This window comes from Cavia porcellus, unplaced genomic scaffold (assembly GCF_034190915.1).
Source record: "Cavia porcellus strain 051 isolate PalLab524CR breed Dunkin Hartley unplaced genomic scaffold, mCavPor4.1 scaffold_19, whole genome shotgun sequence".
NCBI lineage: Eukaryota > Metazoa > Chordata > Mammalia > Rodentia > Caviidae > Cavia > Cavia porcellus.
The window spans coordinates 54,148,277-54,166,743 of record NW_026947502.1 but is presented as its reverse complement, the minus strand read 5'-3'; the positions used below and the strand labels follow the sequence as shown (position 1 = coordinate 54,166,743).

The 18,467-nt window shown below is 49.7% G+C and overlaps 1 protein-coding gene across 7 annotated transcripts in view; it reads right to left on the bottom strand.

Moving 5' to 3' along the window:
* Asap1 (ArfGAP with SH3 domain, ankyrin repeat and PH domain 1) overlaps nt 1–17,545 on the bottom strand; it is a 356,971-nt gene extending 339,426 nt beyond the window's left edge. For 6 of the 7 annotated variants that reach the window (XM_063231067.1, XM_063231069.1, XM_063231068.1 and 3 more), the window contains exon 1: nt 17,408–17,545. The gene's annotated coding sequence lies outside the window, so the exon portion shown is untranslated. The remainder of the gene's footprint in view (nt 1–17,407) is intronic. The other variant, XM_063231070.1, reaches the window with a different exon arrangement.
* Nucleotides 17,546–18,467: the final 922 nt, after the last annotated feature.

Sequence of the window (18,467 nt, the reverse complement as noted above, 5' to 3'; positions counted from 1 at the left end):
GCCCAATCCAAGGGTCCAAGGACCAGTACTTCCAGACTCCTGCACCCTGACTTGTGCTTCTTCATCCATTCACTTACTCACTGGTATATTGTTAAGATTCAGGAAATGACATTCCCCTTGGGGAACTGGCCCATCTACATATCACTTCTTACATAGTTTTTATTTCTCTTGCCCTCCCACCCCTCCCCTCTTCTCCTATCCCTACATCATCTTCCCGTTTCCACAAGTCTATCTTCCTATTTCCTATCATCTCACTTTTATTTTGCTCATCAAATTATTTATATTTTAAGTTCCTCATATTAGACACACTTTCTGTGTCTGACTTACTTCACTCAGCATTATGGTCTCCACATCATCTATTTCCTAAACATGAATAGAATGTATCCTTCCTTACGGATGAGTACTAATCCACTGCACATACAGACCACATTTTCTTCATCTGTTCATCTGCTGAGGAGCACACAGGCCACTCTCAAGATTCAATAATTATGGATTGCGCTGCCATAAACATGGGTGTGCATGGATCACTGTAATGCGATGCACTCTGCATACAAGTGTTTGCCTGCCCTCCGCTCACCCCAGCTTCTGAATTCCCTCCCTCCAGGCTCACACTATTGCCCTTAGAAACATCAACACCTCTCTCTCTCCTTCCTCCTTGCCTGTGTCCACAGGGTGTTTTCTATGCGTCAGTTTTTCGGAGGGGATTCGTACCACCCCTGAAGGAGGGCTGGTGGCTGGCCGTTAGTTAACTTGGCAAATCCTGCAGGGGGCCAAGAGCCCCAGAAAGTGTACAGATTCCAGCTGCCATCTGTTAGCTCTGTGACCCTGAGTAAGACAGCAGGCAGCTCTTCACAGTTGCTTCTTTCCATTATTCTTAATAAGGAATAATAAAGACAGAGCTGAAAACAAGCTCGCTGTCCCTCTGTTTACCTCTCCCACTTTACTGGTGAGAAAACTGAGGCCCTCAGAATTTAAACAAGCAGCCTGATGTTACAGAATTGGTGAAGTCTAGAAACCTAGTTTGTAAAAGTACAATAGCATTAATGGAAACTCTTAATGGTTTAGGCCAACTTGCAATGATTATATAAAGTGGATTCATACCACTTTCTAGAAAATATATATTAAATAAAAATGCAAATAAATTTATCTTTAGCTCCTTTGCTCTACAAAGATTAAAATAATTGATAATGCCCAAAGCTGGTATGATATGAAGAAATGTGCACTTTCAAAAAACCTGGTCTTGGGTCTGGGGATTTAGCTCAGCAGCATAAGTGCATGCCTTATAAGTGCACAGTCGTGAGTTTGAGCCCCGGTACCAAAAAATAAACAAACAAACGAACAAAAAAACTGGTCTTGAAAGTGTAAACTGGTTTATTAGTAGCACTTTGAAAATACTTGTGATGCTGGAAAATGTGGCCACCCTTTGAGCCAGCAATTCTACCTGGGGGATTTTTGTTTTTTTAAATCGGTACCAGGGATCAAACTCATGACTGCCTGCTTGCAAGGCAGGCGCTTATGCCGCTGAGCTAAATCTATAGCCCCCTACCTGGGAAATTTTGTGAAAAGTAAATGTTTGGACAAAACCATGAGGGAAAAATTAGAAACCAGCTGACTATCCATCAAAGTGAGTGGTTAAACCATGGCATGGTCACTACCATCAGAATACACAGATTTATATATAAATCTACATTTAGTCACATGGAGAGCCCCAGTACATTAAGTGAAAAAATTATTAAAAAGGACATGTAAGATGACATCACTGTTCACAGAAACCAGTATCTGCGAGTTATCAACACAGACACACAAAAGGGGGTGTCTTTCAGTAGCTGGATAATTACAGGTGACCCCGGTCTTCTCTTCCTCTTTTACCTTTCTTCCTGAATGGTGTCTCACGAGCATGCATTATACTCACATTTGAGGAGAAAAAATATTGTGCGGGAAGTCAATTAATGGTTGGCTAGGGCCAGGGGAAGGGACCGTGGGAGATAGGACCGTGACTGCCCACGGGCATGGACAGGGCTTTCTTTTGGAATGAAAATGCTCCAAACTAAGTGCACTGACAGTTGCACAACTGTGTGGGTTTACTAAAACCCACGGGGCTCTGCAATTAAAAGGGTGAACTGGATGGTGTGTGAATTATATCTTTTGTAACCAAAAATATAACTTAAAAATTAATATAAGAGAAAATATAAAAGGCCTTAAGGTGATTTTAAAAGTGAATAAACACTAGCTGAGCAGTGTTGAGCTGTCCATGCTCTGGTCGATGCAGCCAAGCCCAGCTGACTAGGATTCTTGCAAACACTGGCAGGCTACATCTGCGTGTCCCAGCCTAGGAAGACTGACTCACCCACTCCCAGCCTGGGATCTCAGCAGCCAATGGCCTGCTGTTCTGTGGGAGTTATCTGCATGCCTCTGCTGTGTAGATGAGCCTCGAAGAGCACTCCATGCCACGAGAGCCCTTCAGCATGGCTGACTCAGACTGTCACCCTCTCTGTATTTGCTCTTCTCTTCAAAAGCCCCAAGGGCCACCTTGTAGCTCTTAGGCTGGGGCTTTTAACAACTTCCTAGTGACATGCTGGGATCAGAACAGACACTGGTTGGAACCCATGCCCCTCTCGGCAGGTGATAAAAGGGATCAGGTGCATCCATCCATCACAGGAGGCTTCTTGAGCACCCAGCAGGTGGTAGGCACTGTGACAGCACTGCACTTGGCCAGAGTGGACAGCTCTAGCCTTCTGCTCAGGGCCAACAGAAGGAAAAGAGGGATAACAATACATCAGCAATGCAGATGTTTTGATAAGGTCCAAATTCTATCTCAGAGGTCAGGAAATGACAGGCTCATCAGCCACATAACAGCATCAAGAGAGGCTGCCATCACTGTCAGTCACCAGGAAGACACAGCCCATCTCTCAAGAGTAGCAGACTTGACACATACCATCTCCAAAGTCTGCCCAATCTCCCCAGAACGGTCCAGGCAGACCTGGTGCAGCTGGGTGAGTTGAGGGAGGGAGGGAAGAAGAGGACATTTAGAATTTGTCCGTCACCACCACCTCCACTGCTTCCACTCTGAACCAACACACTTTGGCCTCTTGCCTGCATTACTGGCAGAGCCTGCCAACCATCCTCCTGTGTCTGCTCTTGCCCCTGTCTACCCATTCTCTACACAGCACATAGCAAGATGCTGGTTTAGAGAAAAAGGAAAAGCAAGCCACGGTGGTAACACTCCTCTGCTCAAATCCCTCCAGCAGCTTCCTTTCTCATTTATAGCAAAAGCTAAAATCCCCAAAGTGCCCAACAAAGGACCTGCACTCCACACCCCACACCCACCCCACAACCTTTTTCCCCATAAGTGCAGCATGCATGCACTCTCCACCAGCCACCCTGGCCCGCTTGAGATTCTTGCAATGCCACGGTCTACACCTGGGCTACCCTAGGACCTCTACAGTAGCAAAGCCCTCTGTCCAAGACATGTCTTACTCTAGACTGTCATGTCCCTCAGCTCCTCTGGGTCTCTTCTGAAGTGTCACCCTGCATACCCCTCCAGCCTCCCCAGCCTTCTTTCCTAATGAATTTTTCTATATAAGCACTTTTTACCCTCACAGGTACCATCCATTTAGTATTTGGGTCTGCTTCTCTCCAGTTGGATGTGAGCTCCATGAGGACAGGGATTTTTCTCCCTTAAGTTCTCAGGTGTTGCTCACCCCCTGGGATGAAGCACTATGCAGCTGGAACTCAGATCACTGAGGATTCTGGCTGGTGTGGTGGAGAAGGAAGCATGGGGGAGACAGAGGTGGAGGGAGGTGGGGAACGGACACTGGCTGGACCCTGCTCAGCTGGCTACCCAGCCTAGTGACCCTTGCTACACCATCCAGAAGAGAGAGCTCTGCTTTTCTGCTTTTTCACCTACATTTTCTATTCTATTGGGGACTAGAGAGGTATCTCTCCAGTAAGAGTCACCAAGCCTTCCAGAAACCCAGCACTGCACCACCCTCCAAGTGCCCAGTCTCCCGAGCCTCAGAATGTGTCGCTGCTGTGTGGTGCAGGGCTTTTCTATTCCCATTTGCCTCCTGGATCTGATAAGTGGGTTTCACAGGCCTTGACAGGCCTTCGTCCAGAGTCCTATGTTTGCACAACACTGAGAATGACCACACAGCTGTCCTATCAGATGTCATTTACATCTCCATAGTGCTCTCTAGAGGACATAAGCAGTGTGGGTAGAACACAGCGAACCTGAGGGTCTGAGAAAGGAAGCCACCCAGGTCACAAAGCAAAAGACAGACCCAGAGTCCTGCCCAGGACAGGGTAGGACCAAGTTCACAAACGGTCTTTTCACCACACCACGCTGTCCTGAGACATGCAAAGGTTGGTGCTTCTCTATTTTCTTTCTCAGGCCTTTAAAACTGGCTCGGGTTTCCTCTCAATGCACCATACAGGGCGGTCCAGCAGAAACCTATGACATGGAGGCAGTGTGCCTGAGGCAACGTTGTTTCTAAAGCACAAAGCCACCGATCTCATCTTCCAGGTGGCAGGACCAAGACCAGGCTCCTTCTCAGGTTTGCCCCTGCTCACTTCTCTAGGCCCAAAGCATCTCTGCATCCCAAGCCCCTGGCACCTGACTTCCTATACCACCACAGCAGCAACGGGGACTGTCCCAGGCCGGGGCCGATATGCTCTCATCCCAAGCAAAGCTCCTCGTCTACACAGAGGTCACCAGTTCTTAAGACTGAGGATCCCTCTCCAACAATCACACAGTAAATACAGTTGTCTGGCTTTGGAGAAGCGGCTGCTTGAGTGTCCTCACCTCCTGGACTGGCTGCCCAAACTTCTAATCTCCTGCTCCTACAAGGATGCCAAGAAGTCCCTAGAGGACAGAAGTGACTAGAAGGGACATCCATGCCAGTGTTAGCTAAATTCAAGCCATAAGCCTAGCTCCAATCACGCGTGTAACCATCCTCTGGGCCAGCATTTCAGCCAGATGCCAACTCATTACTACCATCACTGCTGCAGCGGCGTCTCAGTTTCCTAGGGCTGCCAAAACATGGCACCAAAAAGCAGGTGGCTCCCAACAGGGGCCAGAATTCTGAATCAAGATCCCGGCAGGGCCATGTACTTTTAGGGGAGAATCCTTTCTGGCCTCCTCCAAGCTTGGGGTAAATCCAACAACCCTGGCTTGCAGACGTGTCGCCCCCACCACACAGCCCTCTTCTGTATGTCTTCATATTGCATTCTCTGTGTAAGAGTCTCTGGGTCCAAATCTCCCCATTACCTGATCAAACCAGACTTGGGTCTAGCTGCTGGGCTCATTTTAACTTGATTTCTGCTGGAGAACACTGATTTTTAAGTAAGTACAATCTGAGGTCCTGGGAATGGGACTTCAAGATACGTTTCAGGGGGACATAATCCAACCCATTACATCATTCCACCATACCAGACAGCTAAGGTTTCCACTTCCCCTGGTTCCCCATGGGTCAGGCACCCCTACTGCTGCTCTCCATATGTCACCTGGTGGAGCTCTGGCCACCACAGCCCTAAGAGCAGAGGACTCCATCCCGTCCATTTGACAGGTGATAAAACTGAGGCTCAAGAAAGCTCAGAACTTGCCCAAGGTCAGCAAAGAGCCAATAAAATGCCCAAAGAGGCCTCACAGACAGGTTTACAACCATGGAAGAAGCCTCCTTATGGATGACGTGATCACTTTCTGCAGATTCTGTTCCAGGGTCCTCACGATTACCATCTGAAAATGCCTAATGCTGTTACTTTCTTCAAGCTGGAAGTTTAAAATATCACCACTGAACTCAGCTTACCCCAGCCAACTCTCAACTTGTTCCAGGAAGGAAACACCCCACACATTCCCATGTTATATCCATTGAGATTCTTTCAGAAAAATGAATTTTGAAGAGTACCACATGAATATTTTACTGACTAATCTATGCAGCCTCCTTACACCAAGTCCCAAATCTGTTATTCTGTCTTCTGGGCCCCACCCTGCCTCAGAAGGGTGCATCCCAGAACCTGGCCCTCCTGCACCAGCAGGTGACTTGTGATGGCCAAAGAAGTTACACAGTGGCCAGAAGGAAGAGCACCGGGCTTCAAGCCAGGATGTCTGAGCACAAGTCTAACTTCTATTTCCTTCTCCACATGAATTCCCCAGTACCAGGGCCCAACTCTTTTTGATCCTCATAGATAACTTGAAAGAGTTCTTCAAATTTAAGGAAAAAAAATTATTCTCAGGTACAGTAGTACACATGCCTAATTTGAGCAGTTCAGGAGGCTGAGACAGGAGGATCGCAAGTTTAACGCCAGCCTAGGCAACTGAGCAAGACCCTGTCTTCAAATAAAAATGGGATGGGGCAAGGTATTTGGCTCAGTGCAAAGTCCTTGGGTTCAAGCCCTTGTATCACACAGGCACAGAGACACCACAGATGGTCAGTCCAAGCTGAAAAGGAAAGAAGGAATAATTCATTAATCAAAAATGACTATTCCTCTGGTCTGACACAAGGTGAACACTTTGCTAGGTGGACATTAAGGACTCATCAAGACGGTGTGTGTGAGAGAGAAAGACAGAGACAGAGAGACAGAAACAATTCATTGCATTTTCTCACAGCCACATCTCAGCAAGGCCATTCATTAAGGCCACTCATTCTTACTTGACCACAGGATAAACGGAGGCTCAGCAATTTAGGTGACTTGTCCAGGGGCACTCAGCATGTGAGCAGAGAGCCAGGGCTCACTGCAGCTGCGTCCTCCTCCCCTGGCTGCGCAGGTGTGAAGATGGAGACTCAAGCTGTGACACAGGATGCTGACCCAATCTGAAGTTTCAAGGCACCTCCCCTGGCAGCAGATTGGAAGAGGAACTTCAGATTGGAATGGATGATTTAGGGAGAGAATGGATGACTCAGAGGAATCCCACAGCGCGTGGGCAGGGACTGTGGAGTGGGCAGAGGGGCTGGCTGAGAGGCTGGGTAGTTACTCAGCACTGGGTGGGTCCGAGAGAAGAACAAAGAAAGGAAAGGAGTGCCAGGCATAAAGAATGTCCTCTGTCTTCTCAAGGTTCAGACGTAGGAAGCACGGACCCAGGAAATCCATTTTACAGCTCCATTTCCTGTCACTATTGAACAGGAACCGAAGAGCTGCCCATACCACTTCCCTCTCCATCTTCCCTCCCAATCCCACCAGGGCATCCTAAACCATCTTCATGCTTCCAGTTCCTGCTTTCACCCACTCCAGTCCGTCCCATGCTGCCAGGGCCTTTCCAAAGGACAACCGTCATACGACTCCTTCCTGAAGCTTACAGTGGCTCCTTTGTGGCTTCAAGATGCAGCTCAAACCTCAGGCAGTGGCTCTTCCCTTTACCTCCAGCCTCAGTGCAGCCGAACATTAGGTTCCAGCCGTGCTGAGTGACCCATAATTCCCAGCGCACACCATCTGTCTCTACCACCCACATGCTGGCGTGGCCATTCCCTACCCCTAGATTGCCTACCCTCCTTGGGTTCTTTCCTGGCTAATTCCTGTGTGTGAGTTTAAGATTCAACCAAGGATCACACATACCCTGTAGCAACACTTCTTTGACCCTCCCTGCAAGGTGGCCACAGGGGCCTCTTCATAAGCACCCACATCACTTTAGAAGCCTGTGTATGATAACCCACACACTATCCGTGCATGTCTGTCCCTTACTTATACGGAAGGTCGCAGGACAACATTGATGGTGCCAGTGTACAATCCAAACTGCACTCAGCAGGCACCTAATAAAGAGAGGCGGAGAAAGAGAAGGGACAACAGATGTTTCAGGTACTCACAGGAGGAAACCGTTACTTGCGCTGGAAGGATCAGGAAAAGCTTCTGCATGCACCTGAGATGGGCTCTAGAATAAGCTGCATTTGGGTCAAGTGAAGAGAGGGAAAGCAAACAAATGGAATGAATAGCAGGACAGGGATGACAAACAAGTATAGATTTTGGTGGAGAGTGTCAAACAGGGCGATGGACTACAGTGCATGTTAAATGGGGGAGGTTTACAGCAGACCCAGAAGCATCTAAGTGACATGTAAAGTCACCTCTCTCTCGAGTATTAAGATGTTCTTTCAGCCACAGAAAGAAAGCCCAGCTCATAATAAGGACACAATATCCAGTGTTTTAATCCTTCCAACTCTCTGCTCTGATATCCTCCACAAGTTCTCCCTGAGCTAAGTCCACTCATTGTCCCAGCGTGGCTTGCTATAGTTCAAGGTATCTCACAACAACTCTGGTGTGTCCCACAGCAGAGAAATGTAAGTTTCTTCTTAAATGTCTCTTTTTCAGAAGGAGAAAAGTCTTTGCCCCACCCCACACCCTGCAGTTTCCCTTCATATTTCATTGGCTAGAATGTTTCATGTGCTCGTGCCTAAACCAGTCACTGCTGAGAGGAACAGGAACGGGATCACAATGACCTCCCCTGGGACTTGACTGACCATCCTGAAAGGTCCCTATTGAGGGAGACAGTTTTGAAGATTCAAGTTTTGTCCGCAGGTGTCTGCTGTGCCTGGTCCTTTACTTGCCTCTCCTTGAAATGGGGATTAATTAGCTCTCATCACTACAATGAGGCACCTGCCATGGGCTATTTATGCTCACAGTTTGGGACGTTTGTGATGCCTGCATTGGTTTTGTCCAAGTGGCAAAGGCAGAACACACGCCAGAACAGGCAGTCGCCTTAATCCAGGAAGCAGACAGAACTGGGTGCGGCCACGCTACCTTCTTAATAACAGCCCCAAGAACTCAAAGGGTCTCAGCACTAGCTCCCAAGAGCAGCACCCAGTGACTGAGGGATCCCCCCCCATCTCCCAAGTGTCACCCTAGGGACCACGCTTCCAGTGCACAGCCTCTGAGGGGACACAAACCATATCCAAACCACAGCAGAGTGCACTCTGCAACTACCCCATACCTCCACCCTTCTGCTGTTCTATTTTAGGTCTGAGGAAGCAATGTCCTAGCAGAGGAAGCTTACTAACAGCTATTACGGGAAGGTCTATAAACGATGCTGTTTGCTTTTCTAGATCAGGAGTTCTGTGATAGTGGGGGACAGGAAATAGCAGGGATGACTGTATCTTAGAGAGAATCCCCAAATGCCATTCTATTTCAAAGAGGAATTGTGGCTTTTTCTTTGAGCAAATGTTTTTGTTAGTCCTCACCACAAACAACCAGCACGTTCCTAGCACAAGGAAGATGGTCCAGCCCTTGGATGCGTGAGCAGCCTCCCCACAGATCACTTAGCGGAATCCTACCCTGAGGTAGACAAGGCCTCTTGGCAAAGCTTTCTCCACCCACACACTCTGCTTGGAGATGTTCCTCCTCCCTGCAAACTCCGGGCTGCCCCTTGCAAGTCTCCTATGAAGTGGATCGACATCAATCTGAAATTGGAAGAGATACACACTTTTCCCTTCTCCTGAACACCAGCTGCAAGGTACTCAAACACATGGATTCTGATATTTTAACTTCCTCTCCTAAGGGCCTGGCATGCAACAGGACACACAGGACAAGTGTGTGCTATGAAACTGAATTTGCTCTCTCGTGCTTCTTCTCCGTATTAATCACACAAATAACAACTCTGATCTCATTCTGGAACACACTTGTTTTTGTTTTGTACAGTCACATTCACTTAGCCACTTTCCTTATATATTGCTGTATTTGATAACTTTTTTAAAAAGTGAGTTTTTTGTTTTCTTGTGTTTTTATTTTTTATTTATTTTTTTATTTTTTTTACTATTTACAGAAGAGAAACCAAAGCTCAGGGCCACTAAGAGAAAAGATAAAGATAGACTTTCCCATAGCCACATGAGGAATTAGGGCACAAGATTAAAATTCAAGTTTTTAGAGGCAATACTGATACTTTCATATCATGAAAGTGGATATTGCTGAAAATCCTGCAGTTTATTAGCCGTGTGACACTGCTGGTTACACTAAATCTCAGTTTCCTCCTGTTTAAAAAGGGATAAAAATCACTCTTATTTCACAGAGTTATACGAGGATTTCATGAGTTCACTGAGGTCCTTTTTGGAGCAGCGCTTGAAACCTGCTGACCCACAGCACACATCGGCAACCACCACTAACTCCAAGCCCCGAGGTCTTCTCATAAGATCGAGACAGATGCTCCTGCTGTCCATCCTCCAATCGCATTAAGCAGGAGGAACTCAACTAAAGGACAGAGAGACGCCAGCAAAGTCATTGTCCAGGGGAGCAGTCTCAGAGCGCAGGTCAAGGACTACAAAGACAGGAAATGCACACATTTCACCCGACAATGGTGCCCTCGGCAGCTTGGGGCTCTTTTACAGGGATCTGGAGGAACTTCCATGGGAAAAAGCATCCCAGGAGCCAGGAGCCATCTCAGCTCCTCAGCACACAACTACTGATCCTGCTGAAAGGAGCTTGAGGCCCCCAGAGGCTTACAGTCCTTTCCCTGAAAATCCACACCCCAGCGTAGTGACCGGGCAAGGCCTGGGGGAGCTGGAAGACTCTTCCAGACAACAGCACGCCTTTTCCTCCCGAGTTCCCGCTCTTCCATGCTGACCATCTTATCACTGTCAGGCAAGAAAATGATCCCTTTGGGCAGGCGAGGGATGAAGGTCAGAAAGGGTAAGAGGCTGCTGCTACTTAACCAAGGTCACAGAAGCAGTCAGTATCTATCATTCTTTGGACTAGAACTCAGAACTTCTGGGTCTCAAGTCCATGCTATTTTTCATTATCCATGTCTTCTGTATCAGTATGTGTTTCTTTCAACCACAAAGATTTCCTTCCCTCCCTCATGCTTTCTACCCTTCCTCTGAAAACCCTTATTGTCCTCTCTGTACTATGCAGGATGCTGGATGGAAGGGGTTACAAAGATGCAACTCCCTGAGCCTGCAGCTTCAGCAGATGGACAGAACTGGTTCAGTTAGTGCTTGCTATCTGAATTCAGTGTGTATTGCTGATGTTCTCACAGAGATACTGGTTCTTTTTTCCTAAAATGGCAACTTCACATGTTTATGAATGTCCTTTCTCTTCCTGATCTCTAAAGACTGAATGGATTAAACTGGCTGATTCTACGTTGCTGCCCATTGTTATGGCTTATATCTAGACGTTCCCCCAAAGCCTTACGTGCTCAGAGGCTCTGGGGGGTGGCAGATCGTGGGTGTGTGCTGTTGGATTAGTCCCCTGATGGGTTTAGTGTAGCTCTGGGTGTGTAGGTAATGCTAGCCAGGTAAACAAGGACCCTCATGGGGCATGAACCCCATGCCCTCAACCAAAGGATTCCAAAAATGGGAGAAATGACTTCTCTACAATGAACAGTGCAGGGCAACCTGATACCAGTACATTTTAACCAAAGATATAAAATACGGATGAGAGACCCTAAGGACAGAACAGGACCCAAGGATAAAATGCTGGGATGATTTGAAAGAGAACCAAAAAACCAGAAATAAAGGTTATTGCCATTAAAATGAAAAACTCAGTGACAGGAGACAACAAACGCGGTAACACAACTGAGACACAAGCTGGTGTCCCTGACCCAGCTGTGCCCTCAGTGCCCACCACCTGCCCAGCCAGGTGTGAGGGATAGGGAGGAATCCCCGAGTCCCAGCCCCACCCCAGCCCCCTTCAAGATGCTCTGTCGTACAGGAGACAAAACCGAAAGAACAAACAGGTGTACGTGTACCGCTGCCACAGTGACAGCTGCCACGCTGGGCATCCTCACACCAGGTGCTCTCCCCGCATCATGTCCACTAGTCAGCCTGGTCAGCTCAGAAGAAAAACAAAGCTGGGGGAGCAGCGCAGGCTGAGCCCTCTGGATCCCCATAGCCACCCCATTTCCATCGAGTTCACAGAATGGAAGCAACCAACAAAGGCTGAGCTCCTTTCACACATTTCTGCTAGAAGAAAATTAAAACTACAAAGAAAGCCAGGCCCAGTGGCACAAGCCTGTAGTCTCAGCACCCTGGGAGGCTGAGGAAGGAGGATCCCAGTTCAGGCTCCACCTGGGCAACTCAGGGACTTAGGAAAAACTCGTTTCCACATAAAAGTAGCTCAGGGCAAAAGTGCCAGGTTCACTCCTCAGTACCAACCACCACCCCTGCCCCAGAAACCTACCACAAAGTAGGCACACAGTATCGTCACATATGGAGATTAAGAAGGCAAAAGCTGTGACCAGAACTTCACGCTCTGTTTTGGAAAGGGAAGCACAAGTGTCCCCAGCACTGTCTGCTGCCTGCTTCCCGTCCAGCCCACAGAAGATCCACGCCCTGCCCAGTTCTGTGGAACTCTCCCCCATCGGGGTGAGTACTGACGGGTGTTCTTCTTTATCCCAAACCACAGTCCCACGGGGGCCCCTCAGTGGACGCCACCTAGGCTTATTCTTCTGTTTTTCTAACTCTGTGTGCCTTTGTGCTTCCTGACTTAGGGCGGTAGTGGAAGAGGAAACGCCAGAAATATGACAAGATCAGCTCAGGGCCTGGCATTTCCAAGGGACAGGAACTGCAGGAGCTGGCAGGGGCACCCTTTGCAGCAAAAGGCCTCTCTGTCTCTCTACAGCCCAGCAAGGTGGTGGCCAACAGCACCACCGTGATTCTCCTGAGGTCTCAAGGAACTGTGTTTCCTGGGAGTGTCTGGGACAGGAGCCCATTTTCTCTAAATAACTTAGAGACCTTAGAATCTGGTCTTAATTACTCCTCCCGCCCCCGCCAGCAACGTGGCTACACAATACATCATGTTGATTCCCTTACTGCCCGGCGATGGAGATGCCCAAACTTATGCCACCAGAAGGCCTGGCCAGGCCCTCAGTTCTATTTTTTCCTTAAGGATTCAGACAGATTTGTCTCTATGGAATATCATACAGCCCCCTAACTTCCCTCTTGGCCAATGGCCTGATTTGGGATCAGGGCTGATTTAGGTTAGGAATAATACTGTGGCTTCAGAACCAAGATTTTAGTTATTTTTATAAAACCCCAAGTGTTTGGCTTCACACCCGCCATCCCAGGAAATGGACCATAAGCTGACTTTAAATGTGAGGCCCGCCCCTCATCTGCCGTCTCTTTCTGGGAGAGTGGGAGAGGAAGTGAGCCGAGGGGAGCCCTGTGGTGGACTTGCACCTTGGGAAGTTTAATTTACTCCTCAGGTAGGCTGAGAAGAGCTCTGTGTCCTGAATGATCGAATGAACGAATAATCATGCCTGCTGCCTGAAGAAAGCTGGGAAGTGGATCCTCAGTGCCACCACCTCACAGAGGACCTGCCAGAGAGAAGTGCTCCAGTGACAGAATAATACTTGGAAACCCAAAGTCATTCAACAGCTGACTGCTCCCACTCACACCTCACTGTACTGCAGGAAGCGGTCCCTGACCTGCCCTTCCCCATTGGAGTAGGAATCTCTCCCAGTGCCCCCGCATGCATCCTCCTTACCAGCCCCAAGGAGGTTCACACCCTAACCCCCAGTGCCTGCCAAACTGTTCAGGTAGCGACAAAGGCAAGTTAGGATGGAATTGAGGTTGCTAATCAGTTGATCTAAAAGAGGCAGACTAGCCATGGTTGTGCACAAGGCCCCATACAATCACTTCAAGCTAGTAGAGGAAGCCAGAGGACCCCAAGGTGACATATGAGAGGGACAAAGGCTGGCCCTGCTGGCTCTGAGTACTACAAGCTGAGACAAGCTGTTGTTCCTCTAAAGCTGGAACAGACAAGGAAACAGATTCTCCCTGGAGCTCCCAGAAGGAATGCTACCTGTCAACACTTGATTTTAGACCAGTGATGCCTATTTCAGATCTCCAGAACTGAAAAACAACTATAAAAAGTGTAAATTTATGGTAAGCCACTAAGTTTATAGTAATTTGTAACTGCAGCTATATAGGACACAAATACACAATCATATTTCTCTTAAAAGAATGTCATTTATTGCCATGCATATCACCCCAATCAATAAAAATACCAGCTAACATCTGATAAGTTTACAATTTCTTTGAGTACCATGTGGTAGTACAAAATACTAAAAGAAAAGGGAATTCCTACTAATACCAAGAGAGGATCAGAGAGAGGGGCCGGAAGTGAGAAGCACCTGCCAGGACATAAAAGCACAGACCTATTTTAAAAGACGAGGGAGCATCTGCCAGCAAGCGAGGAAGAATATGTCAGGCAAGGGAAACAAGCAGACACTCGGAAAAGCCACACAGTGGAACTTGTGCTAGCAAGTGCTCTCAGGCTCAGCTTCCACAGAGGACAGAGTCTCCAGTACTTTATTTCCTTTGAGGTTCAGAGGCTCATGCGCTTGTACCTGCCTGAAATCTGCAGGCAGAGGCCACCCGGGCACTGCAGCCTCCACATGGCCAGTGCACAGCCTGCCTTTCCCATGAACGTGCTCCTCCTCTTGGCCTCTCTTGTCTCTTGAGATGAAACCACACTGGCCTCTTAGGAGAGTGCTCCCTGCTTCTGCTGAGCTCTCTATGACCCACTCTCCATAAAGCAATGTCTTACAACTGTCAGTCAACAGGCGGGGAATGTGGCTCAGTGGTGGGGCACTTGCCTAGGATACATGAAACTTAGTTTGATTGCCAGCAACTCCGCCTCCCAAATCCAGATCCGATCCCACAACTGAGCTTAAACTCACCAAGGCAGCCTTTGCACTGGGCGGTAGTGGTAGGGAAATCTCCTATCTGTGAGCTGGTCTCTAGTGCCCTCTCCAGCCTCACCCTCTGCCACTCTCTTCATGGCTCTTTACTCTCTGGCCTCCTGACCCTGGAACACATGGAGCTCTCCTATGTATAGAGAATTTTGTATACTCCCATCCTTTGCCAAGAATGCTGTTCCTTCCCCCTAGATCTGTACCTGATTTCTTCTCCACTTTCCAATCTTGGATCAAGCTTTCCCTGGAAAACCTAGAGCCAACATTGTATCCTGATGCTCTGCTCTGGACTCTGGCTGGTTTCCTTGATAACAGGTATCACCACAGCCTTCCATCTGTCAGAATTTATCCGTGTCTTCCTAGCTGTCTATCCCCTCCTCCAGTGGAACACAAAGTCCAGGGGGTTGGGGTCAAGCTGCCCTGTTCATCACTACATGTCAAGACTTCACCCATGGCATAGCATGGAGCAGATGCTCAATATACTGCTGCTGAGTTGATCAATTAAATACAGAAGCGTGTGGCTGACATTGAAAGATGAGCCTGGAAATAGAAGGCCTATTCATCTTTGTATGACTGGCACCTCTCACGGTGGAGCCACTCAGCAAATGTTTACTGGGTGTGTGAAAGAATGAATTAACTCCAAATCAATGTGATGGGTGCTGCCCTTTCTGGGCCATGCTCCCAAAGGGGTTCCCTCTCTTCCCTGGGGCTTCTTAGGAAGTAACAAGTCTAGGGCATACAGCGAGTGTTACCATGACTCTTGGTGTTACATATATGGGGATCATTTGTACAGTCCCCTAGAAAAGGTCCCTGAGCCCAGGTGTGAAAAGCAGTAGAGAAAAAAGTGACATGAAATAGGAAGGGGAAAATAGAAGGGGGCAGTAGGATCCAGTCAAATACAACTGAGGACTCTGGGGAAAGCACAGGAACAGCACTGCTCCAGGTGACTCGGGCTCCCTTCTCTCCTCTAGGAGAAGCCAGCAGGGAGTTAGTCTTCTCAAGGGAGGGCTCCATTCACGCACTGTAAAGCTCACAGCTAATTTTAAAAATCTGGCTCACTGTGGCTGGGGAGGGTTGGGGGGTGTAGAGACTTTCAATTTCCTTCACCAAATGGCAAGTTTGCGAAAAAGACATTTCTCTCCAACATTATCACATACTAAAAATGAAAAACCAGTCACTCAGAATGCTCATGAAGAGAAGCGGGGAGGCCTCTGCTTAGCTCACCAGAAAAGCTCACTGATAATCAATTCTACCTAACATCGCACAGCACAGGATGTACTAAGATACTGCCCTTTTTGGGCTTGGAAGTTTCTATTTTTCACACAAGAATGGGATAGAAAAAAGTAACTCCTCCACATAATATGGAACCCCTTTAATATTTAAAACCCACTTGACAGCAGAACCCCAAACCTATTTGGTGTCTGACTAGCAGGGGCTGGGTAATCTTTTTAACTCCTTCTCTCCAAGTATGTAGTTTGAGATAACAGCATACCTTAGACATAGCAGCAATAACAGATCAAACAAAACAAGAGGAGGCATGAATGCCGTGAAGGTTAGAATGCAGGAAGACACATTTCCGAATCATCTGGTGCATGCCTGGCAGACCAGAGTCTGACACAGTCAAAGGAGTAATGGTCCCAGAGCTTGAAGATTTGGAAACTAGTCCTGGCGCTTCCCCCAGCTGGCCATGTTTTGGCCAAGTCTGGTGCTCTGGACCTCACCGATGGGACAAGAAGGGCTTGAAACAGCAGTTCCCCCGAGAGATCTTTTTTTCTTTCTAAACTGTTGCTTGGATGATTCTAAAAGCTGTGCATCTTGCTAGTGCGATCCTGTGGCTCCCCACTGCCAAACAAAGACTGTGGGGAGAAGGCTGCAAGTGAGATAAAAACCGGCCTAAAAACTGAATCAGATGTTTTACAGTCCCAAAACATTACTCAGCAATCTGCATCTGCTGTCATCAAGAGTAGAGAGAGAGCAAAGTGAAGGAAAGCCGTCAGGCCCTCCCCGATAGGGATGGGTAAAGTGAGGTGAAGTTAGGGATGGTCTGGAGTTGGCTCTCCACCCCCCTGCGCCAGTGGAAAGATAAATTATTAAGGGAAGCCGCGTTAGGAGTGCTCGGTGTCAACTCTCGGGAGGTATAAACCTCAGAAATCCGGACACCAGCAAGCTTCTTTTTTCTTTTAAACTTCGTATTTAAAAGAAATCGCAGCAGGTCCCAAAATGGCACAAGCAGGAAAAGAAAAACCAACCCATCTGACTGGTCGTCCCCGAAGCAGACGCCGAGCTCCTCCTGGGAATCCTCACCCCCTCCTGTGTCTCCTCTGCTTTAAACAAGTGGCCTCGGCCTGGCGGGGGGGCGCCCCGAGCGGGCTGGAGCCGGGCCGCGGCGGCGGGGAACTTTCCCGGCCACGCCGTGGAGACAATGCCGAGGCCCGCGCCCTCGCTCCGCGCCTGGTAGGCGCCCATCGCGCAGTCCCGGGCTTTGCGGGAGGGGACGCTGCGCCCCCGGGGCGCCCCCCCACGCACCTCGGCGCCTCTGCAGGGCGCGGGCCGCCGAGCGCGCTCTCCAGGCCCCCTGGGAGCTGGGGGCGCGGGGTCCCCTCGGCGGCCTCGCGGGCTCCGCAGCACGGGCCGCGCGCCCCGCACGCTCCCCGCCCCGGACAGGCGCCCGCCCGCGGAGACGCGGCCCCAGCAGAAGGGACCGGCCAGACCTCCGCGCGCCGGGGGCTGGAGTGGGGCGAGCGGGGGCCGACGACCGCGGACGACCCCGCCTGCCCGGCCCGGCGCCTCGCAACTCACCGGGACCGGCGGGCCGCTGGGCATTATTCCATCGCGGGCTCGGCCGGGCGGCGGGCGCTCGGGTCGGAACCGGACTGTGGCCGGGGCGGGCGGCGGCGGCGGCGGCGGGCGGCGGCGCGGGCCGGGTGCCCGAGCGCAGAGAGCCCGCCCGCGGCGGCGGCGAGGCCAGGCGAGGCGCGGGAGCTGAGCGCAGCGCAGGAAGGGGCGGGCGACCATGTGCCGAGGGGGAGGAGGCCGGCGACGCGGGCGGCTCGCACGCTCCCGCTCGGCTCGCGGGGCGCGGGTTTCAGGAAATCCAAACACTTCGGCAGGAAATCGGAATCCTGACTAAGCATTCCCGGCCCGGCGGCGGCGGCGGCGGCGGCTCTGCGCCTGGAGCTCGCGCCGCGTTAACTCTTGGCCCGCCGGCTCGCAGGCGGGGGCGCGGGGCCACGACACCCCCGGGCCGGCCAGGCGCCCCTGCACCCAGAGGTGGAAGGGGTGAGACTTAGTCACCTTAGCCTTAGCCTCGAGGGGGACCTTTCTGGAACCGGGATACCGGGAAAGCTCCGTGGCCTCTGTGTGGTGCACCAGAGGAGGACTTGTGGTCTCCTGGCATTTCCCCACTTCTCACTACCTTGCTCACTGCCGACCTCTCTGCTCCTTTCTCTTTTTTGCCCAATGCCAGGAGTTTTCAGGACAGGCTAGCATAGGAGTGGTATGGGTAGGATAGTAGGATTCAGGCTCTGACCCCGGTGGTGGCCTTTGCTTTTCTTCTACTGGTGAGTCAATCACTTAAGTTCCTTGTGCCTCAGTTGCTTCAGATCTGAAATGGGTATTAATACCACCCTCACAGGTTTGATTTGGAAACCGAATGTTTAAACAGAGACTGGCACATTGGAAATGCCCAAATCCATGATAGTCGTGCTTGTCCTTTTGTTATTGCCGTGAAGAGACGTTGAAGAAGGGAGTATGTTAACCTGCGGAGCGTGCAGTGTGCAGATCTGTGCTTCCTTACAAAGCCAGGGCCAGTGACCTTGCCTGAGAACCTCATTTTCCTCCTAATCACTGGAGGAAGAGT